The sequence below is a fragment of the Apium graveolens genome, chromosome 3, assembly GCF_009905375.1.
Source record: "Apium graveolens cultivar Ventura chromosome 3, ASM990537v1, whole genome shotgun sequence".
Classification (NCBI taxonomy): Eukaryota; Viridiplantae; Streptophyta; class Magnoliopsida; order Apiales; family Apiaceae; genus Apium; species Apium graveolens.
In genome coordinates this window covers 247,135,713-247,161,205 of record NC_133649.1, presented here as the reverse complement: position 1 = coordinate 247,161,205, position 25,493 = coordinate 247,135,713, and positions in this window count along the sequence as shown.

Below are 25,493 nucleotides of genomic sequence, written 5' to 3'. Positions count from 1 at the left end.
AGAAAAGGATTTAGTTTTTCTTTATCAAACTAAGAAAGAAAAAGATGATGCTTTATATATTAGAGATGAAGTGTTAAAATTGAATGAATCTCTAAGAGCTGACTTAGAAAAGGAAATAGAGATTATCAGAACTTGGACTAACTCTGGCAGAACAACTCAGAATTTATTAAGTAGTGGAAACTGGAAAGAGGGCTTAGGTTATGGAGATGATAAAAGTGAAAAAGGAATTGAACAAATTGAGCCAATTGTTTTTAAACAGACTGCTAAACCAAAGGTAAATCCTGTTAAGTTTGTAGCAAAAACTGTAAAGTCTGATTCTAAAAAGATGAAAGAATCTAGGACAGAAGTAAAAGAAAAATCAACTTCTGACAAATTAGAACAGGATAAACCAACTGAAGTAAACATAGGCTTAATGACAAAGAAGCAGCTTAAGCATAAGCTGAAAGAGATTAGAAATGTCAACAAGGTAAAGGAAGCGAGGAAAATTAGGAATGGAAAGGAAGGTGTGTACAAAAGCAATAACTATATGCATGTTCCTAATGCTCCTAGAAAAAAATGTTATAACTGTGGAAACTCTAACCATCTTGCTTTTTTTTGCAGGAAGAATAAAGATATAAACTCTTTACCTCCTAGTTCAGGAGTTAAGAGTAAGTCTGTTAGGTTTAAGCCATAAAATCCTTGTTTTCATTGTGGTAGTTTATGGCATTCCATTTATACTTGTAAGGAATATCATAGTTTGTACTATGATTATTAGCAAATAAAACCTTCTTTGAAGAAAGTTAGTATTATTTCATCTAGTGTAAAGCCTGATGCAAAGTCCGATATAAGTTCTGATAAACAACATGTTAGCATAAACTCTGAAATTAAATCCGCTGCAAATGCTAACAAACTTAAAACGGCCAAAGGATCCAAGAAAGTATGGGTCCTTAAAACTAACCATTAGTGGTCTTTGTGATTGCAGGGCAACAGGAAAAACATCCTAGTGCTGGACAGTGGATGTTCAGGACATATGACTGTAAATAAAGCCCTGCTATCAGACTTTGTGGAGAATGCCGGCCCAAGAGTTACTTATGGAGATGGCAACATGGGAATAACTCTGGGATATGGCAATATAAATCTTGGGAATGTCATCATTGAATCAGTAGCTCTAGTCTCAGGACTTAAACATAATCTGCTAAGTGTAAGTCAAATCTGAGGAAAAGGTTATCATGTGGATTTCTTTGAAGAACACTGTGAAGTTGTAAGCAATTCTACAGGCAAAGTAGTTCTGAAAGGTTACAGGCATGGTAACATTTATGAAGCCAGACTTTCAACAAGTTCTGATGGTTCTGGAATCTGTCTGTTGAGTAGAGCATCAATTGAAAAAGCTGGAATTGGCACAAAAGACCCTCTCTTTTAAATATTAACAACATAAATGAGCTTGTAAAGAAAGATCTTGCGAGAGGACTGCCAAAATCAATATTTGCTCCTGATGGCCTTTGTGATTCATGTCAAAAGGCAAAAAAAAGAAAATCTTCATTCAAGAGCAAAACTGAATCCTCAATTCTTGAGCCTTATCACCAACTATATGTTGATCTATTTGGTCCAGTCAATGTCATGTCAATTGCTAAGAAGAAATATGCTATGGTTATAGTGGATGAGTTCACAAGGTACCCTTGGGTTTATTTCTTTCCCAAGAAGAATGAAACTGCATCTACTATAACTGATCATGTCAGACAGCTGGATAAGTTGGTCAAAGATTCTGTTAAAATTATAAGAAGTGATAATGGCACTGAGTTTAAGAATTCATTATGGAAGAGTTCTGCAAAGAGCATGGAATCAAACATGAATTTTCTGCACCTGGAACTCCACAACAAAATGGAGTTGTAGAAAGAAAGAACAGGACTCTCATTGAAGTTGCACAAACTATGCTTGATGAAGCAAAGTTACCAACCTACTTTTGGGCTGAAGCTGTACAGACTGCTTGTTTTACACAGAATGCTACACTCATAAACAAGCATGCAAAAACACCATATGAGATGGTGAAGAAAATAAGCCAAATCTGAAATACTTTCATGTATTTGGTTGTAAGTGTTTTGTTCTTAAGACTCATCCTGAACCGCTGTCAAAATTTGATCTAAAAGCTGATGAAGGAATTTTTGTTGGATATCCACTTTCCACAAAAGCCTTCAGAGTCTACAATTTAACCACAAGGGTTGTCATGGAATCTATCAATGTATCTTTTGATGATAAGAAGATTACTGGACTTGAAGATTTCAATGATCACGATCAGCTGAGATTTGAAAATGAAGATTTAAACTATGATACTGTAAATTCTGATGACTTAAACTCTAAACCTGTAAGTTCTTACGGGTTAAGTTCTGATGTCATTGAAACTGTGGTAACTACTCCAAGGGAAAATTCACCTGTCTAGGGGGAGCAAGCTGAAGATCATACCACAACTCAAGACTCTCAAGAAGCATCGGAACCTGTTACTGGCTCTTCAAGTTCTGATTTATCAAGTTCTGATGAGCCAAATTCTGATAATTCTGGAAACTCTGATACTTCAAATCCTGATCCAACTCAAATACTGAAGTGTCAGAGAGCATAACTACAGGGGGATCATCAGAAAATGCTGATGGAGATAGCATGGATCATGGGGGAGGATCTAGTTCTAGAAATCAACTTCCATCTGCAAGAAAGTGGACCAAATCACAAACACCTGACTTAATAATTGGAGATCCTGAAGCAGGTGTCTGAACTAGAACTGCAACATCAAATGAATGTCTCTATCATTCTTTTCTATCTCAGAATGAACCAAAGAAAGTGGAAGAAGCTCTTCAAGATGCTGATTGGGTGCAAGTAATGCAGGAAGAGTTAAATGAATTTGAAAGAAATAAAGTCTGGACCCTAGTGCCAAGACCAAAGAACAGATCCATTGTTGGCACAAAATGGGTGTTCAGAAACAAAACTGACAGTGATGGCATAATTACAAGGAACAAAGCAAGGCTGGTTGCTAAAGGCTACTCTCAACAGGAGGGTATTGATTATGAATAAACATTTGCACCAGTTGCTAGATTGAAATCCATAAGAATATTTTTGGCTTATGCTGCTCACAAAAAGTTTAAAGACTTTCAAATGGATGTGAAAAGTGCTTTTCTCAATGGAGAATTGGAAGAAGAGGTGTATGTTGAACAACCTCCAGGCTTTGTAGATTCAAAATTTCCAAATCATGTCTACAGGCTTGAAAAAACACTTAATGGCCTTAAGCAAGCTCCTAGAGCATGGTATGAGACTTTAGCTAAATTCCTCCTGGAAAGTGGATTTCACAGAGGCACAATTGATAAAACACTGTTCTACCTCAACCATGGAAAGGACTTACTTTTGGTACAAATATATATTGATGATATCATATTTGGTTCTACAAATGCCAAACTCTGTAAAAGTTTGCAAAACTAATGCAGTCAAGATATCAAATGAGTATGATGGGAGAACTTAGTTATTTTCTGGGTCTTCAATTCAAGCAAAATGAAGAAGGTACTTTAATCTGTCAATCCAAGTATACCAGAAATTTACTCAAGAAATTTAGAATGCAAGACAGTTCAACTGCATCCACTCCCATGGCCACTACAACCAAGTTAGATAAAGATACTGGTTCATCAGTAGATATTACTAACTACAGAGGTATGATTGGCTCTTTACTCTATTTAACTGCTAGTAGACCTGAATCATGTATGCTACCTGTCTTTGTGCAAGATTTCAGGCTGATCCAAGAAAACCTCATTTAATAGCCGTGAAAAGAATTTTCAAGTACCTCAAGGGTACAACTGATCTAGGATTGTTGTATCCTAGAGAATCAGATTTTAAGCTAATAGGTTACTCCAATGCAGATTTTGCAGGATGCAAAATCGACAGGAAAAGCACAAGTGGAAGCTGCCAATTTCTTGGAGGCAGATTAGTTTCTTGGTTTAGCAAGAAACATAAATTAATTTCCACATCAATTGCAGAGGCAGAATATATTATTGCAGGAAGCTGTTGTGCACAAATTCTTTGGATGAAGAATCAGTTACTGGATTATAGGTTAAAATTTTCTAAAAATCCTATTTACTGTGATAATCAAAGTGCTATTGCTATGACAGGTAATCCAGTTCAACACTCAATGACAAAGCACATCAGCATTAGGTACCATTTCATATGGGAACATGTGATGGAAGGTACAGTGGAATTGCATTTTGTTCCAACAGATCAACAACTAGCAGGTACCTTCACAAAACCACTATGTGAAGCTACTTTTACAAGACTGCTAAATGAACTTGGAATGGTTTAGGTTCTTTCTTTAAATCTGATTAGTTTTTATTCTCATGCATCAGACTTTATGACCAGTGTTTACAAATTATCATATCTTCATGTAATCTGTGCTTAAATTGAAATACATTAAATGCTGATTATTATCTGATATGGATCTATATACTCTGATAGTAATTTGAATGTTTTGTGACTATTCAATCTAATGAGGATTAATGTGCTAGATGCTGACCTAGTAGTCTTTAACATACTAGAAATCCCATGTCCGAATTAGTTGTTTATGTGGAAATTCATTAACACAAGCAAATTCTGATTTTGAGCTTAGTCAAATTTACTTTGTGTATCTTATTACTAAGTCACAAACTAGATTCTTGCTTCTTATCTGTCAAATTCTGATGTTAGTAAATCTTAAGGATGAACTAAATACTGATAAGCCTTACTTATCTAAAGAAAAGAAAAGAAAATTAAAGTCAGGTACTCCTTTGATATCTAGAGTAAATATGTGGAAGGGAAGACCCAAGTGCATTGCTGGTATTAAGTAATATGCATTAGAAAAGCAAATAAATTTTTCTTGGTGACTTCTCACATTCTCTGATTATTGGAGAAATACTCTGATAATAGCATAAATTCTGATAGCAGTTGTGACTCATTTACACTGAGAAGTCACTGTGAAAAAGAATTCTAAAAGATGCATAAAATGAGCACAAACAGTTGAGGTGGACTCATGCACAAATTTAACCTATAGTAGACATCATTATTAATGAAAGATTTTAAGCAGTTTTCTTAGTTATGCCTTATTTCTAAGATGTACTAAAGTTTATCAGACTTTAATCTTTATCTGATATTTTGCTAATGCACACACTATCACTCCATATGAATGATGAAAATTACTGTGGTGATCAGGTTGTTTCAGATAAACAGTTAAGTGTCATTTATATAAATTCTGAGGACAAGTTCTGATGGAAGTTCTGATGATTAAACTCTGAAGAAACAAGTCAGTATTTGTATGAAGAATCACAGATACAAACATTCACTTTTTGAGTACATAAGCCATATTCTGATGACTGTTAAAATCTGATAATAGTCAAGTTCTGATATTAAATCCTGATGGAAACTCTGATGCTTACGTGGCATTATTCTTTACTTGACTTATTTGTGGTAAATACTGTAACGGTCATATTTAATCAGAATATAATTAGGTGAGATAAAAATAGTCATAATCATTTAGGTTAGTGGTAAACACGTTTGTCTTGAAAAACTGCATGTGCACGTTAATTATTACTTATTTCTCGTGCCCACTAACTCTGCTTTAACTATTTACTGGCTGACAAGTGTACAAGTGTCTGTTTTACTTCTAAAAAGGACTGTTGAGTGGAGAGAGTATATATATGGGAGATAAAAGATTTTCTAATCTTTTACCTAGTTTTCTATTCTTAATCTCTCTTATTCTCTCTCTCTATAACATTCTCTGAAGCTTTTTCATACATGAATTTTATCAAACACCTTGTGCACAATATATTTGCTCACTTATTTCTTACAGAAATGGCACCAAAAGACATAGTTTTCAATGAAGCTAAGTTTGTCCCCAACAATTACTTGGCTATTCTTAGCAAAAGTGAAGCCCCATCAAATCTTCACTTCATTCAGGATTTCCTTGCTAACTCTGAGATTGGGTATGCTTTGACCCAACCAGAAGCCATCTCTGGATATCAAGTGCTGGAGTTTTGGAGAAGTGGCATGTATGATGATGGTGGTGCTCATGGGTCCCCAAGTATTATCTTTTCATCAGGGGAGGATGAGCATGTAGTGACTCTGGCTACAGTTCGACAAGCTTCATATTTTCCACAAAACTGTGTCTACAGTTCAACAGTTGAGGAGCCAGTCCTTCAACAGATGATGGCTAGTTTGGGCTATGAAAAGACATTGGGAAAGCTGGGTCGATTGAAGAGACCTCACATAAGGAGGGAATGGATTTTCTTCTTTGACTGCATCACAAAGGCCTTTGTCAACAAATGTTCGAATTTTGATGCAATCCCAATTCTCAGTCAACAAATCGGGTATGCTCTCATGAATCAAACTCATTTTCATTATGCAAGTGCTATTTTAGGATTTATTGGGGATAGGATGACAGAGGATAGAAATACTATTTACTTTGCTATATTCTGTCAGCTTATTTATAGTTTTTGTTGTTCTGATACACCCTAATTAGCAAGTGAGTTAATTGAACCTTTTAAACTTGCTAAGAGAGCATTTACTGACTTATTATCTACTGATAATAAGAAAACTATTTTGAGACCCCTCCAAATTCCTACATCTGTCAAACAGTTTTTGGTAAACTCTGACCCAAACACCTACACCTCTATATATACTAACATACAACCAACCCAACCTCCATCAGCACCCACCACAACTACACAAACACCTCAACTTTATCAACCCATAATCAGAACTTACTTCCAACCATCAGCTCAATCCCAACAACAACAACCATCAGCACATACCATCAGACCTTCATCTTCCAAACCTAAGAGGACAAAGTCTGTTCCTCAGCCTCCACAAAAGAGAAGAAAAATGATTCTCAGGGATGAATTTGATAGTGAAGAGGAAGCATAGGTTCATGCATCAGAACCTGTGACAGTTGAAGCTAAAACTATGGATTCTCAGAAAGAAACTGTAGCTGAAGCTTCTGATACCTTAAAGAGGAAAAGAACTTTAAACTCTGATGATAAAGCAACTCCTTCATTGGCAAGGAGTTTGAAGAAAATGAGGGCTAAAAGGCATTTGGCTAAGCCTCCATCAGAAGATACTGAAGAAGCTGAGGACGGAGATCAGGAATCTCTGATCTCAAAAGAGCCAATTATCATTGAATCTCTGCCACCTCCAGCTAAAGACCAAGACACTGTTCCTGATACAGTGGTTACACCTCCAGTCTCTCCTCTTCATAGAGATATTACAGTTGAAGATTCAGGCTTAAATCCTGAAATTGACATCAACAGGCTGCACACTCCTACTATTCTATTTTTGGAAGCTCCTACAGTAGCTCAGCCATCTCAAGTCAGCTCTCCAATATTAAATATTGAGATACCATCTACACCAACAACACCTATTCTGGAGATAAATTCTGATCCTCATAATTTAGATGAGATTGTTCCAGAATCTCCAGTTGCTTCACACACTCTAGTACTGTCAGAAGATAATGAGTATTCCTCAAGTTCAGAAGACAGTGTTTCTGTTGATACTCCTGCTCCCATTCTAGGAAAGGAGGCACTAATTGAGAAGTTTGTTGAGCAAGTTGCTCCTATTCCTTGGGAAGATACTCACAGGGGTGTGGAGTGGACCAAGAAGTGGAATGACACTGATTTCATTTCAAGCTCCAAAGTACTGACAGACCATATTGGTAAAGCTGATGAGTTGCTCACTAATGCTCATTTCAAGATACAACTCAAAGTCACAGCTCTGTCTACCAAAAATCTTCAAGGTCTACACTATGCTACTCAAGAAAAGGTTGACAAACTTCTAAAAAGGATGAAAAGCTGGATATGGAGACCAAGCTGGATAAAAAGAGGTTTATCAGACTTATTTCTGAGAAAGTAGAAGAAATTGAGAAAGATCAAGAGAAGCAATAGACCCTAATCTCTGAGGTTCTGGCTAATCAAGCTTCTCAACAGGCTCAATTGGATGAGATCCAATCTTCAGTTGAACTTCTTCTCTCAAACCTACTATCAGATGATGCCAAAAAGGGGGAGAAGATAGTTAAGTCCAAATGCTCTAATGATCAAATACTGAAGAAGAAAGATGATGAAGCTGATGACCAGGGAAACCCTAGCAAGGGTAGAGGTCAAGTTCAAAGTAAAGGGCAGAGCAACAAGGTTTCTTCAAGGAAACTAATTACTGATGCAAGCAAATCTTCTATTCAAAAGAAGACAAGTTCTGAAGCTGCTCAAACTCAAAATCTGATAGTAAGTACTGAAACTTAAAATCTGATATCAAGTTCTGATGAGCAAAGTCTAATGACAAAGCCTGATGTTCTGATACAAGGTGGAAGTCAAGATTCTCAAAAGTTCATGCAAACTCTGAAGCTCAAGGGAAAGTAGACTAATGTCTACTACAGGGATCCCAAGATTCAGACATTTGATGAGGAAATTGCTAAAAGATTGTTTCTGAAGTATAATCCAGGAATGGATTTTGAAAATCTCAAGGAGGAAGAAGCTAGATTTAAAGATGAAAAGAAAAATCTAAAGCCAAAAGCTTCTGTTGCAAAGAAACCTCCAAGGCCTAAGGTAAAAGGCATTGTGATCAAGGAAAAGTCACATAATGAGGCATCAAAGCCCAAAACAAGATCACAGATTGAGATTGATCCCAAAGACAAAGGGAAAGGAAAAGTTGATGAACCAACCAAGCCACTGGAGATAAAAATTCCTCAAATTCTGATAAAGCCAGTGTGCAAAATGGTTCAAGTTACTGATGATATTCTTGCTGAAGATGAAGATGTTCAAACTCTGAAAAGAAAGAAGATTTCTGAAGAATCAAAGACAACCTCTGACAAGGTTCAAGTTGTTCAGAGTGAAGAACAACAAGCTACAGCAGTAACAACAAGTTCTGATAAAGTCATCAAGTCAACCTCTGACAGTGCTCAAGTTGATTTAGACAAGATGAAAGTAGCTGATAAAAAGAAACTTCTGTGGAAAAATGTCAAACCATCAGATCCAAAAAAAGCCAATTGCTGTCTACTTTCATGACTATTGGGTAAAATGCTAGAGAACCAAGAGAAAGGGATGGACTAGGTTCTGATGAAGCTAAGATCAAAACAGGAGTTGAAGTTGCTACTAGAGATCCATTTCTATTGACTGACAGACCTCTAAAAGATGTTACACAGAATCACCTTGATAAGGTTATCTCTGTTCAAGTGGTACTGGATGTTCATAACAAGCACAATGTCAAGGAAAATCCGATTCTATTTCTTGAAGATGGAAGGACATATCAGATGTCAGAATCAGATGTGCTGAACAAATCATTGAAAGAACTTTAATTCTTTCATTACCTTTTAGAGGTAAAGTCTGATATTACCAGGAGATGGTCAAACTTCATATTGAAGACCATCAGAGATAAAGCAAAAATTTCTGGTTCAAGAGTTACAGAATTCATTCCTAGTATTGTTGAAGATAATGGAAGTGAAATTCCAATGAAGAAGAATTCTGCTAAACTTGAAGTGATTCTGAAAGGGAAATGTCTATGCTACAATGAAGATTCTTGTCATCCTAGGGTAATAAGACTGAATGAGGGTTTAGAAAGAAACCATATTTCTACTTTAAGGACTTCAATCTATCAGATTGGGAGTCAAGATGAAGAGATGAAGCAAGTCAAGACTACGTTCTCTCAAGTCCTGAGGATTAAAGAAGAAAAGCTGATATCAAGCTTTGTGAAGAATCATTATGGATTCAGATTAACTCAGTGAGATTGGTAAAAGCTACAAGGACTGTAAGTTATAGTTAGTTATCTAGTTAAACTCTTATTACATTTGTACTTAAATGTTTTTGACATCATCAAATCTATTAACTTGTATATTTTGCTTAATTTACAAGTTGGGGGAGATTGTTAGATATATTTGAGATGTCATGTCTAATATGATTCATGTTTAGTTTTCAGATCTTAACAAACAGGATATATCAGGACTTACTGAAATCAGGACTTACTGGAAGTCAGAACTCAATATCAGAACTTAAGGTCATATCAGAACTTAAGTGCGGGAAGACTTTCATATAAGGAAGGAAGCTGATTTACAGTAGAAGATCGAGACTAAAACAAATAAAGATATGCATAGAAAGAGTTAGAAGACTGGAAGACTTGTAGAGGATATCTGATTGATATATTTTAGGAGACAGAATATCTTCCATATCAATTAGAAGTATCTTGTAACTGTGTACTATATAAACACAGACTTAGGGTTTACACTATATGTGTTATCATTATCGAGAAGATTAACATTGTAACCTAGCAGCTCTTAGTGATATTTGTTCATCACAGAGAGATAACAACAGTTCTTATTGAAACGGAGTTTATTCAATATACTTGATCTTTGTTACATACTTGTGTTAAATCAATTTGATTGTGAAAACACTGTATTCAACCCCCTTCTACAGTGTTGTGTGACCTAAATGCAAGTATCACTGATGAGAAATAAGATTAAAAGATATCCTTGAGATGGATTTATGAACAAACATAAGTGATATGAATTTTCAATTAGAACGCTTGAATTTAAAAGATAAGTTAACAGAATCGCGAAACAAAATTTTTGAGAAATAACAAGATAAATTTTAAGTTCATTAATAATATTCTCTAATATTCTAAAAGAACTAGGAGAGGGTATGTTTATATTAACCATTGTTGGTTTAAGACCAAAGTTGAATTAAAAGATGCATACTAGGTTAAGTTAGTAGTATATATGGTTATTAGCATGGTATATTCTGAATTATGGTGAAATGGTGATTTTGGTTGACGGAAGTGGATTGATAGGATTGTAGATGCTTTGGTTGTTTGATGGTGTCGGCTTGAGTCCAACTGGTAGTCGATATTATAGGGGAAATGCTGCCCAAATTTTAGGAAAATACCCTACCTTTTAAAATAGGAAGTATACTTCAGTATGTATTAATGTCCCTGTTGATATTCTAAATGATTGTGATCTCGGTTCTTGAAAAAGGTTGTTATGACCAAATCGACTTCATATAATTGGGTTTTGATTTCATTTAGGTAGTCGTCATTTAGTTTAAGTGATCAATTAAAAGAGTTAATTGATTAAATTTACCAACTAATGGTCAGTTAATTGGAAATCGATTCCAATTAGATTAAGTCAAATTCTGACATGATTTTCAGATCCGAAATCAAAGCAAGTAGGAATGTGGAGGAAGTAAAGGCCTTAGTAGAAATTGGAAGTTTAGTAGAATTAACGCGATGTTACTACAAGCTTGTGCGAGGTTTTATCTAGATAAATATGCCTTTGCAATAAACAAGAAGAACAAAAAGATTATTGGTGCATGCTAGTGAAAAGAATATTTTCAAGAACTGAAGATTCAAGATAGAGCAAAGAAATTTTATCATCTGTAATAGCATTCCGCGAAGGACTTGAATGTGTGTCCATATAGGATGACAAAGTAATGAAAGTTGCTATGAAATACTGGAAAACTCGCGAATACAAGTATCTGAGGTGAGACAGAGGCAGACAAAGTCCGCAGGTGAACTCAGGAAAAAGAAGTGTTGATTATGTAGAAAAGAAAATATACAGATGGCACATACCTCGATCTCCTATTTTCTATTGGGGAAGGCTAAATATGCGATAAAAAATCGTGAGAGTTAATTATAAATAATAATATACGATCAGTGATGATTTAAGTATGGCTACGAAAATAGCTACCGATGAATTTTGATGATTCTGTTAGTAAGACTTTAAATATTACAAATAAAAGCCTTCATTCCAGTGTTAACTCCAGAGATGGCTTATTTAATAACGAACAGATTAGTGCTATCAGAAAAAAAGAAGAAGAAATCTCTTATGTTTAAAAGAAATAATAAATGATGAGAATGGAGAACTAATTAAGAAGAGAAGTGGAATCAAAAGGATGATAAAGAATTTTATAAAATGGTCCAGGATATAAGTAAGTCGTGAACGCCAGATGTGTCAGAACTGACGTAAGAACAAAGTGAAGTGCCGATAATTGGAGATAAGAATTTCATTCGAAGAATGCGCGTAAATAGGGAAGGTTAAATGAAGATATTGGTGGGTATGGCATAAGAACAGGAAGGGAAGGACATATAAGTAACCATCATATCTGCTGAAGAACCAAAACCTACCATCTATTGTAACGATTTCAAAATGAATATAGTTCGTTAAGGGGTGATATAGTAGGATCACTTGAAAACCAGGGACGAAGAAAGTGTTATTTAAATTACTAGATGTTGACAGAAGTGTGGGAAATGTTATGAACCGTGATGAACCAAATTAAGATATACTATTCATGAATAGATAGGCACGAATAAGGCCGAAGTAAGAAATAAGAGTTGGTTAAATCATGACAACTTAGGAAATTCAGGTTACTCCGAGAATATGATAGAAGACATAAAGATGGAAGATGACCTTCTAATGATGTGGTATGAAGAAAAGAATGAACGTTACATGTGGCGAAATGTCAGAGAAGAGCAATGTAACAAATTTTATATCGGAATTCCCTAGAATTAAATAAGTGATAAATAGGGTCTAATATAGGGGAAAGGTATCCAAATTAATATATTTTCTTTCAAATAGTAGAAGGTTCCCGCTCGATGAATATATTCGATAGTGATTAAAAAGAAATTGAGGTATACTAATAAGTGATGAGTTAAATGCAATTACCCAAATTTTCTCTTTAACATTAAATTTTAGAATAGCTTTAAGATATTTAGAAATCGAAGACGTCATGAGCTCAGTATATTATTTGCAGATGGACAAAACTATAGGAAATCGATTAAAGGGTCTCGAATACGGTCTGAATTGAGCATCAGCCAGGCTAATTGAACAAAGAGGAAGGTGGAAACTAAAGTAGAACAACCAGTGAAAGTGGGAAGCATTCATGAGCACGAATTATTAGAATTAAAAAGAAAAGAAGACTAGTATAGATTAAGTTAGTCCTTTGAGACGGTAAAGATAAGTAGAAAGATTGCGAATGAGTTGACCTTGTTGTCACAGGTATAACGAGTTCATAAGATGTTTATATGTATATAACCGGGAAGAGTAATTTAGCTCCATATGTATGAAATGGAGATTTGAGTCAGGTTGCATGAGCAACTGATAGATTTGATGTCGGTAGGAGACCGTTGAGTAGTGGTTAAAGTGATGAGTTCTAAGAAATTCTAAGTGAAATACTTGAAAAGTATCATTGTCTATTCCTTAGCATGATTCTGGGGACAGAATCCTTTTAAGGGGGGGAGGATGTAACATCCGGGAAATATCGTGTAATTATTTTTATTAATAAATAATTATTATGTGGTTATTACGTGAATTTTGGTTAATTATCTGATGATTGATATTGATGGTTGGATATTTATATGTAATAAAATTAGGATATTTTAATTTTCAATTAACCAGAATAAAATATAGATAATTTTGGTATTTTTTTAGCAACTTTTGGATTATCATATGATTTTATAAGGATGTATAAAATTAATAATTATTTTTTTGAGTAATTATAAAATTACTTTATAAAATTGGAAATCGTCCAACTTCAACCGCTTTTGCGTTTTTACAACCCGAAACTCTTCGAAAAACTCCTTCATAACCTAATATGATGATTCTGAACACTTTTCGTGTTTTGACTTTTTCGATCCGGGGTACGGTTTGACATGTACGAGTCCCGACGTAAAATTTTCGATACGCTAATCATTTTATAGATCGATAAAACCCGTATTCTCGAAATATGGGATAATATTACTTTATTTTCGTATAAAGTGTTTTATAGGAAGCTCAATTTTGATATGTGATTTTATATGAATTTTAGTGAATTATTATCTAGTAAGTGGAGTTAATGTTTTGGATGTTTACATGTGATATTCAGTGAATATTCTAATTATTATATGTCTAGAATAAAATATAGATAATTGTGATATTTTTCTGGTAATTTTTGGTTTGTTATATGATTTATAATGATTTGTGGATTTATTAATTATTTTCTGAGTATTTATAAAACTATTTTATAAAGCCGAGAATTGTCCAACCTCAACTGTTTTTGCATTTTTACAACCCGAAACTCTTCCGAAAACTCCTTCCTAACCTAATCTGGTAATTTCGGCTATTTTCTGTGTTTTAACTTTTTCGATCCGGATTACGGTTTATCCCGCACGCGTCCCGATGCAAAATTTTCGATAAGATAAACGTTTTACTAGATCAACAAAACCTGTATTATTGAGAGCCGGGATTTTTTTACATTATTTTCGTATAAAGTGTTTTATAAGAAGCCCAGTTTTGATAATTATCAAAATCTGATATTAAATTGTATCGTTTTAAAGTTACTTAGCGGCTATGTAACCTATTTTCGGACCCGATATACAAATGAAATATGCGAATTATTAAGTAAATAAATTATGTGTATGTGTTCTGTCAGCTAGATATTATTTTTGTTAATATTTTTATTAATTATGTGTGATTGTTGGTGTTCGAGGATCATTTGTGTATTTAGTTGTGACACTGTGTTAGTTGTTTTATAGTCAAAGGTGATTTTATTCAAAAATAAAATAAAGATTATATCCATAAATATTTGGATTGTCTTTAAAATCATTTTTATTGCTTTAAAATTTTATTTATTATTTTTAGGTGTTTATAAAATTTGGAAATTAATATTTTATTGATTATTTATGTTTAAATAATTTTATGTTTGCATTTAATTGTAAAATCAGTATTTAATTTCGAAACTCTTCAAACATTACGAAATTAATATTTTATTTAGTTTGGAATATTACGCGAATTTTAAAATCATTTTGGTAATTTTTGAGATTAATCTTATTCGCACTTTGTTTCATTTAGTCGTCAATTGTGGGTATAAGTTGCGTTTTAAAATTTTATTTAAAAATTTCAGAATTTATGTTTTATTAAGATCGAGATATTAGTAATATTTTAATATTAATTTGGTAATTCTCCGAAGTTATTTTATGCATAGTTTGGTTCGTAAATCACGAGTTCGGAGCAATACAGGGGCAGGTAATTGCAATAGGTTAAAAGGAGACACGTATCACAAATATTGGATATGTGTCAGCAGTCTAATTTTTGGGGGCATTTCTTTTCCTTTCGGCTCATTCGACCCGGTCTCTCTCTCTCTCTCTCTCTCATTGTCTCATCTGTCTCTCTTCTTTCTCTCCTGCGATTCCCTCTCGCTTCTTGGTTTTTCCTCCCTCCCCTCTGTTCTTCCGCTTCCCCGCTGTTTCTTGCTGTTGTTCTTCCGACCGTTACCTTTTTTTCCGGTTGGTTCTGTGCCTCTTGGTTTGATTCTGTATGCATGTGTGTGTGAGTATATGTGTGCGTGTGAATATGTGTGTGTGTGTTGGTGTGTGTGGGTGGCCGTGTTTTGGCCGTGTTCCGGCCGTGCTTGTGGTGCTCCGTTCTGTTTTCTCTATTTGTTTATGTTGGGCCTGTTATTTGGCCTGGAAGTTGGGCTTAGTAGTTGGGGCTCTAATTTTGGGCCTAATTAGTGTGCAGTTGGTTTTAATTTGAATTATTTGTTTTCTTGCAGGAATTTTGTTGACTGATTTTGTTAAACAAAATATACGTGCAGTAAAAACAATTTTAATAATCGGTGAAATTTTTGGTTGGAATCCGAAATACCGGGTACCGCGAGGATTTTGCCTCCGTATCGCGATGACTATTTACGAGTGGACGGTGGACGGTGATGACTTGGTTCTGAGTCCTATATATTTTAACTAAATAAAATGATCGTATAATTATTTTCAAAACACGATAAAATTTGTGTGACGAGTGACATGGAATTACGAATTGCGAATTGTGTAGTCGGGTTGTAATCGATGGATTGTGATTGTGGAGTGTGGTTGTTGTGAATTTGACGGTTATTGGTTTGACGTCGACTTTGCTTCGATGGGTAACTCGATAAACAAAGGAGACGCTGCCCGATTTTCGGGAAATTAATTCTGAAAATACGGGAACGTAACCTATAATTATCGGAGACGTCGAACGAAGATATGTAATTAAATTTTACGAAACCTAATTATGTGTTGGGACAAGATACTTTATAAATAAACCGTTCATCCATTTAATACGAAACGAACGCCTCTATACTCAGAAAAATATTCCAATTTCAATAAAAATACTTTTGAGACATAATTTCTTTTGTATTGAAAGGCCGTTTCATTTTTGAATCTTTCTGAGTCGATTTTTGATCGATAAATATTGTAATTGACCCGATTTCAGTTTTAAACGTACCTAGTCAGACCTTTTGATTAACCGAGTCATATGTGATATGAATTATGTGATACGTGAGTTATGTGTTTACATGAATTACGTGCGTATGTGAGTCAAGATTCTTGTATTTAATTGTCTTCTTTATGTGTAGGCTATCGTATGGGTAGACTATAGGGTATTGATGCGCAGTTCATCGAGTAATTATCGATTAGACGATTAAAGTTGTATCTCTTAATTCTAGATACGGCTCATTCGAGTTGATCAGGACAAGATGTTGGATAAAGAGTAAGACAGAATGGTATTGGATGTCGGGTTTCTAGCGATCACAAGAGCAGCACATCAGTGAATTGTTGGAATAAAAGACGGTGATGTTTTGAGACAGAATGTCAGAATGGATGCATCTTTGCGAGTGTGACTAACTGCTAAAAATCAAAGGCAAGTATTTCTATCATCACTTATTGTTCAAGTGATATATATTTTGAATCTTATTACGCAAATATTGCTTTCCCTATTCTCAGTTCCAAATAGATAAATGTTTTACATATCGTTGAATTAAATGATTCTGTTTATGCAAATATTCTTCTACTATTCTAGGTTCAGAATAGCTAAGAGATTTTATTTATCAAATTACTGGATTTATAAATATTTTAGATTTTGAAAAATATGATTTTGTTGCGAGTATTTCTGCCCAAGTGAATGGGGGAATAAAATTATTTAGGATGTCGATTGATTCGGCTCCTTTTTCAATAAAAAGGTTTTTAAGATTGGAATGGTTACTGGTTACAGAGTAGGTGATCGAGATATCGGTCCAGCTGTAATATCTTTCAAGGCGAGTATATTCCTTTTCTGGCACCCTATAGGTACCGTATGGCTGCGGGATACGGGTAGTACCTATATTTACGGTATGACTGCGGGATACCGTTGTTGTTTCACGACTGATCATCGGGAACAACATGAAATATTATTGGTTCCAATCTAAAAATTGTTTTCTAAATTGTTTTGATAATCATAGAATAAAGGATTTATCAACTGATTCTGTTTTGGATTAAAAGTGAAATACGATTTTTATTCAGATTCTGATTTATGCTGATACTTACTTTGTTGTTAAATATCAAAGGTGGTATTAGTATATGTCACACCCCAACTTTACCAATAGTTTAAATATAACTATTACAACATCTTAAAAGAAGTAAACATAACCAAATCCAAGATCTTACAGTTTAGGGTTTGGAACAGCCCAACACTACCATCTATTACATCTGATTTTTAAAATAGCGAGTCCTCACACAAAACTACTATCACTTATTCTACCTGAGCTCGAACATAAGCATCAGCATCACAGGTCTTACGGGCGGTCTGCTTGAATCTAACCATAGCTGCTAGCTGAAATATCAGGGTAAAGCAAGGAGTGAGCCAAATGCTCAACAAGTGCTAAACAATACGATACCAAACATAAATTGAAATATATATTAAGGAATGACAGTGAGAGGACATAACCAATGATATCGAGAGATAAGACTTTTGGGTGGTGGCATCATTTTGTTTGTATCAAAACAATTTCAAAATCATACTTTTAATCAAAATCATTTTATGATGCTACGGATTACAGCCGGTGATCAGCCGTGAAGTAAACCCGAACCTCGCTGGGTTCTAAAACATTAATGGGAATCCCTAGGCAACTTTTAAGCCTAATATAAGTGTGGAAAGGACTCGCGTCTTAGTCCAGATCCACCATTCAAAGAAAACATTTATCCACTTGGTTCTAACTCATATCCTATGAACTATGGCTGGAAAAACTTCTCTGACACTCCCTCTAACTAAGGCCCAACAGGGCCTAATGAGGGCCTACCCATGACATGGTCAAATCTCCCTATTTCTAAGTTGCAACGACAAATTTTGTTATTCTACTTGTGCACCTAACCAAATGACATGCAAACCTCCAACCAACACCTAAAACCTTTTATATACTCCCAATACTAACTTCTGGTGGCTTGGGCCTCAAAGTGCACATCAATGACATGGTCAAAACTCACTCTAAACCTCAGGGTACTATACTGATTTTCTGCAGAAACTATGACTCTCCTTTCTCCAAGGTTTTGACTTGACAAACTCAACCACCAACAACCCAATACCCAAACCAAGACTTAAACATGGTGATCTACTGAACTAACTCCCTTATACTCAAAATAATTTTGGTGGAGATCATCCTTACCTAAGGTGCAATTATGGCAAAACAAAAGAAACCACATTTCACAACTCACAAATTATCAAGTATTTGAAACAACAAGTTATGCATTTTATAAAAGATATACACGAATTATTACCATGCATCAAGAAGCATTAATCAATATTAACACATTATTCCTACTGAAATTAAAGCTTACTAATAAAATCTTTCCAAATGATCAAAATCTTATAACATTCTAAGAGAAATCCACATGCATACATGTCTTCGAGTTTTGCAAGCCAAACAACAAGTTTTCTAAATATGTTTTACCAAGAAATTTACATGCAAGCCTAGCATGAGCTATATCTAGATGATCACTTAGCATGCAAGGGGTTTCATCAAATTTTCATTACAAAATTCAAGCCATTATCACATAAACATGCAAAAATTGAACAAAGCAACAAGAATGGTCTCAAGGACCATTCATTCGGCTCCCCTATGGTCATGGCCGAATGAAATGGCAGGGAATGGCCATTTAACATCAAGAGTTTCCTTCTCAAGACTTGGCACTTCTCCATTCCTTGTATTCCTCTAAAAAACAACCTTAAATCCACAAGAATCAAGGTTGTACTTTGAGTTTCAACTAAAACCTTAACATGCAACCTTAAAACTTAAACTTTCTACTCAAAACTCTTTGAAATATAAGTGATCATGGTATGGGAAGTAACATTTACTTGTGTAGAAGGTGGAAACTTGATTGAGAAAGAAAGAAAATGGGGAGGGGGTTGATCTCGGTAAGACCCGAGAGTGAGGGGGGAGGAGGTCGAGAGTGAGAGAGAGGAAGGAGGTAAGAAAGAGTGTGGTGGTGAGTGGAGTGTGAAATGATCATGGCTTTTACTTGTTTTATGGTTTTTGTTTTGACAAATGTGTGTGGGAATAGGAATTGACATGACTACCCTTCCACTTATACTTGGATCATTTTGCATGCAAGGGTAAAGAAGGAATTTGGCTAGAAATATAAGAGTTAGTGGGGTGGTAATTGTCTCATTAGCCCTTTTGGATTGAATATAAAGGATTTGCATGCAAGGACAACTATGTAATTTGATAATTATGACAATTAACATTTATAAAGATTTATTTTTATAAAATAAAATACAAGTTCAAAAATTATAAAATTTATACTATAAAATAACTTGGATTTCTAGAAATTTTATAAAACTACTTTTGAAATTTGTGAACAAAATAACTTTGAAAAAGAGATTTATTCAAGGTTTAAGATATTCCTTATAAATCGAAAATGAAAGAAATAAATAAACTTTTGATTTGAATAATCATTTACCATATAACAAAATTTAAGACGCATAAATTTTCATTGACACAAGCATACAATAGTTGAATATATTGGCATTCGGCTTTATAATTACACCAAATTTACAATTAATATTACACGAAAATGCCGGTTGTAACAGTATAGATGACTGATGCTGACTTCAGTATGGGATGTTGTGAGCATCAAAGTTCATATTGATATCAAATTTGATATGACAACAAAATGAGTTATAATATCAAGAGTTCGATTTTGAATAAAGTTTATGATTCAATCCATAATCATTGTTTCATATTATTGTTGTTTACGATATTTCCGTAAACACTATTTTACGAGTTTTATTCTCGTCAAGATTCAAAGTATTGCTGAAGCATTTCGCTCTAAAAAATCAAAAAGAGTTTTGAATACAGTGAGAAACAATTTTTCGATTCTTTATTAAATTTTCTGTTTCAGCAATTATGATTTTAAAATGTTTTGTGCTAATGCAGATGTCGGTTTTATATCCAAACGACCATATATATGCTATAATGAACTTGCTGAGCATTTCTTTCGCTCATACTTGTCTGTTTTCAAATTTAACCTCCAGTGAGGATTAACTTGCGCTGTTTAGCCACGTAATTCGAGGAAGCAAAGAAGAAGCTTTTGGAAGATGGTTGGTCCAGGGTTTGCGGACTAGTGTAAGTTTTATTGTATAAAGTTATTTATATTATATTATATTATAGTTGTGTATTTTATAGTTGGGCATAGTATACTTCTTTTCGAAGTTATACTAGCGGGTTAAGTTTTGACATTGAGAATTGTTGCAAAGAGTTTCAAAAGAAAGTGAAAAATTTATTTGTGGAATTTGGATATCTTGTTTCTAGAACTGTAACCTTAAAAGATCTTGGATTAGTTTGGGGTCATTTATGCTAAATATCTTCCGCTGGCATTTGTTTATTGATTAAACAGATTATTTTTGGTTGAGGTTTCATAGTGACGACCAAATCCTCTGACCCCAGATTTGGGGGCGTTACACACCTTCCCCTGTTTCTTTTCTTCCGCTGCTTCCATGGTATGGTTACTTCGGTTTAATTCCTATTGAGTATACTTACATATATACATGTATTGCTGTGTTGCCTTGAATCGCCGCCTCTCCTCGGTTTTCCGGCGAGATGGTAGCCAGTTGAGTGGCGCGTGCGCGCACGTATGGTTATGGTTGTCCCTATTATTTCCTATGCTGCATTTTGGTTGAGTTATTCGATTAAATCGAATACTCTTCTAAGTTCGTCCGAGTTGTGGTTCATGAATTATTCGGTTATTATTATTTTATTAATTCGAGTTATTTCTGAAAAATTCGAATGAATTTTGGTGATTAATCGAATGCATAATTTTAATTAATCAAAATTTAATCGGTCAAACTCGTGACTGGCATCTGAATCGGATACCACCGAGATTCGCCGCCGTCAACGATGAATTTCGATGAGCTGACGGTGGACGATGATGTTTAATTTTGAGTCTTAAATTATAAATAAATAAAAATTAGTTGTAAAATTAAATTCGAAATGAAAAATAGGATATTATTATAAGTCATACTGGTGTTTGGGATTGCGAATGTTATGATTGGTGGTTGTGAATTGTTGTTATTGATTGTGATTGACGTCGAATTATTTCGACGAGTAGGCCGATATACAAAGGAGAAGCTGCCCGATTTTCGGGAAATTATTTCCACAAATATGAGAACGTAACCTATATTTATCAGAGACGTCGAACGAGGAAATATAATTATATTATACAGAACCTAATTACGTGTGGTGATAAAATATTTTATAAATAATCGATCACCCTATTTTCCAAGGCGACGGGTATACGTATTTTCCAAAAAAAAGTACCGAACCGAGTTTCGAAGATGTGAACCATAATTGTTATATGTATTTCAATGATACATATAAATATGAGTCAGGATATGAAATCGTATAGGTAGAAATGATAGTGATATATGTTAAGCTTAAATGATTATCTGAATTAGGGTATTTCAATCATGTAGGTCCTAGTCGGAAGATCTGAGGATTGATGTTGGACTAAGAATAATCTAGTGGTTAGTCGTCGAGCTCAACAAGATTCCAATCGAAGGATATAAGGGATAGAATCATATCCAGAATAGGCTAGTGGTTTGACGATAAAGCTGAACGTTCAGGTCGGACCGAAATCAACCAGTAATATTGGTTAAAGCTTATAAAGGCAAGTATTCCTAACTTTTCTCATAATATATTGCAAATACTTCATTCCTATTCTAATTTTAGAATAGTTAACTGTTTTATATGTCACTGCAATTATTCTTGTCGGGGATGGACTGGACCCTTGGGCCATAGTGCCTGGGTACTCGAATTGATCTATACAAGTAGGTATAGATATACACTATATCATGACTGATCAACAGGGTATGAGTGTGAACGTTAAACTAGTGTCCAGTCTAATTCATTGTTGAACTCCATTAATGGCATTCTCTATCGAAGAGTTTTATGAATACAAAATCGGACAAAACCCTGATTCAAGAGATGAATCTGGGAATTGCTCGTCATTTCTGATTTATAATTAAAGGCTAGTAACGGCCAATTGTTATTCGCTCAACTACCTCAAATAAATAAAAATGTTTATAAATTATTTAAAAGATTTTGTCCGGAAATTTCCTTTAATATTGATACCTGGAAATCAGTTATATACTTGTCGGGCATTTTGGCTCACTCTTGCTTTGTAAATTCTTAATTCTTTTAGAAACAAGTGAGGATAACTGTGAGTAGCTTTTAATAGACAACAGAAGTTAGAAAGATCTCCACTGCAAGAGGAGGAAGATGTTAGAAAAGTAAGACAAAGAAATTAGTGCGAACGTATTTAATCTTGTAATTTAGTTGTTGTGAACTGTAGAAGGTTGGATTCTTATTTCATACCATAACCTGTTAACTATCCGGAACTAAGGGGTCATTTGTATATTATTTTATATTATGTAAAGATTGTTTAGCGACACCAAATCTTGACCCCGGATTTGGGCTGTTACATGGATGAGCTCACTTGGTGGGATGAATCTTGGTTGGAAGAAGCTAAGCTTGAGTTTCAAAAACCTTGTATATATGTATATATATTTAAGAGAGAGAAGGTTTTTTGAGAAGAAGTGTGTGTATAGAATTTGAAAGAGAGGAAGAGAGGAACTTCAAAAAAAATCCCAGCAACTTTGTGGCTCTTTATCTTGAAGAAAATGGGTTGGGGTGGGGGTTTATTTAGAGGAGTTGTTGGGTGGATTGAATGGTGGAGATTTGAGGAAAATGGATAGTGGATAATGTGTCACTTGGATTGATGACATGGAAAGCAAAGTGTGTTTCTTCGCAACTTTACATATGAGACAAACAAGTTTATGGAGCCAAAAACTCAGCTGATTTATTTATATAATAATGTATTTTCCTTTTCTTTTAATCTTTGTTTAATCACTTAATTAAGCATTAAACAGTAATAAATATGACCACCTTAAAAACTCCTAAATAAATACCATAAAAAATATGATAGTTACTTAAATAAATAAAATGATGTCCTTCTAGTTTTGGTCAACTTTGGTCAATGGTAAATAGGTTAAACGTGGTCAATTGTGGGACCAACTGCCTCGATTTTTGTGCCCGGACAAAAATACTTGAAATGTTATGAAATTTTTACCATAATTATAAAATACAATTTAAATGATCCATACCAAATTTCAATTCATTCTAGTATGTGGAAGCATTTTATCTAGATTTAAAATGATTCTGTCAGCCTTTTCTTCCGAGTAAAAATACCCTTGGCCTTGAAATGAAGGAGATGGATCTTTTGACCAAAGTTTTGACTTGAATGAATACTTAAAATATATTTTCTAATATATAAAATATATTTGGATGTTTAAGAAAATTTTTGAGTATTTTTGAGTAATTTTCTCCGAGAAATGCTGATTTTATGAAACAAGAGAAAATTACTAGAAGTGTACATAAAATGGGTTATACACCTGGATATTAATATTCCAACCATTAATATTAATGATATTTGAATAAAAACTCTTTTGATATATGTATAGATATATTTTGGAGTGAGGAGTAAAATATTTTGATATAGCACGAGTCTTCTAAAGAATATTTCTAATATATTCCTTATTCGAGCTTGTTGCCATATTTCTGTTGCAACACAGATCTAAGAAATATCATATCTTCATATTTATTTTTTGATAAAATTGCTTTAGAGATATATTCCATAAAAGATGGATTTTGATGATTCAGAATATTAGAATATCTTTGTTTATATTTATATCTGTAATATAAATTTATTTGAAAAATAGTTTTGCTAGTTTGACCTTTTGACTTTGATTTGGATCAATTAAATTTATGTCTTAATGGAGAGGATATACGTGTAATTAAATTTTATATTTAGTCGTACAAATACCAAAATAAATAACATATCGAAGATATCCTTTCAATCTTCCCCTTTTTGGTATTTGCCAAAAAAATAAAATTAATTTTTGCAAGTGTGTGCTTCCCCTTGGTTTATGCATGAATTTTGAAAAAGTAATTTCGCACATAAAGAGAATTTGATTACTTAGAGATTTAAACTCTTTCTTGAGGTCTTGCAAAATACTTTGTTAGATTTATCATAGCATAATGTATAGAAGCACAAGATTAGATCCTAGCAATTTTTTTAAAATTAGGTATATCCTATCATAACACATAGAAGCATACATATTCATATGTATAATGAAGGATAGGATTCTCTTCCCCTTTTGGAGATATTTATCATGTTTTTAAGATATGAGTTAGCAAATCCGTTTTAACATCCCAAATTTACTGAAAAAATGTGAATCTACTATTTTTTTAATAGTAGACGAACATATTAATATATGAATATGCATCAAATATCCCGAATTATGATTTCAGAAAAGTGTTAGAGTTTGTATTTGAACATATATTACACATATTAAGGTTTATATAGAGCAAGCATCGGAGTGAGTTTAAGTTACAAGTTACATTATGAGTTCAAATATCTTGTACATCTGGATTATTACAGGTTTATGAATCTAACACATTCTAATACATTACACCAGTCTACTACAATCTAGAGTTCTTTCTCAAATAGATACAAATCAATAAAAATAGCCAAGAACAGTTTCACAAATGCAAACAACTAATACATTCTAACATGACTGATTTACTGAACAAAGACTACACTTAATATAATTATCTAGATCAGCAACATTGACACTCAATATCTTCTAATACATTCAACTGCCTCAAGATGTTTAGTAGGATTGGTTTGATACTGGAACTCAATACAACAATCTGGTGTGTGAATGTGAAGTAGAATTATCAGAGGTTGAGAATTTATACATGCCTTACCTTTTTTATTCTGAGAGATTGCTTGGAAAACCAAAACCTATTCCTTGTATACTTTGAGAAGCACTTGCTGGGATTTAAGGAAATTGAGTTTGCCATTCTTTGCATTGGGAGTTCCTCAGGGACATTTGATTTTCCTGCAAGTCAGTTTTTCATAGAACACAACTACCAGCCATCTATATCTGTCAACTTATACTAGTATGGTACTAATTTAATTTCAAAGTTATTAGAAATTTATAAGGGAATTAAGACAAGTAAAGTATTTGTTTTTTAGTGAATCAGACTGTCACAGAAGAAGAAAAACCAAGATACATCAACCTAGTTTATAAAATTTTATCCCAGAATTTTCAAGTAAACTGCAATTGATGTATCAGACCATGTCACAGAATATACAGATATATCAGTTAT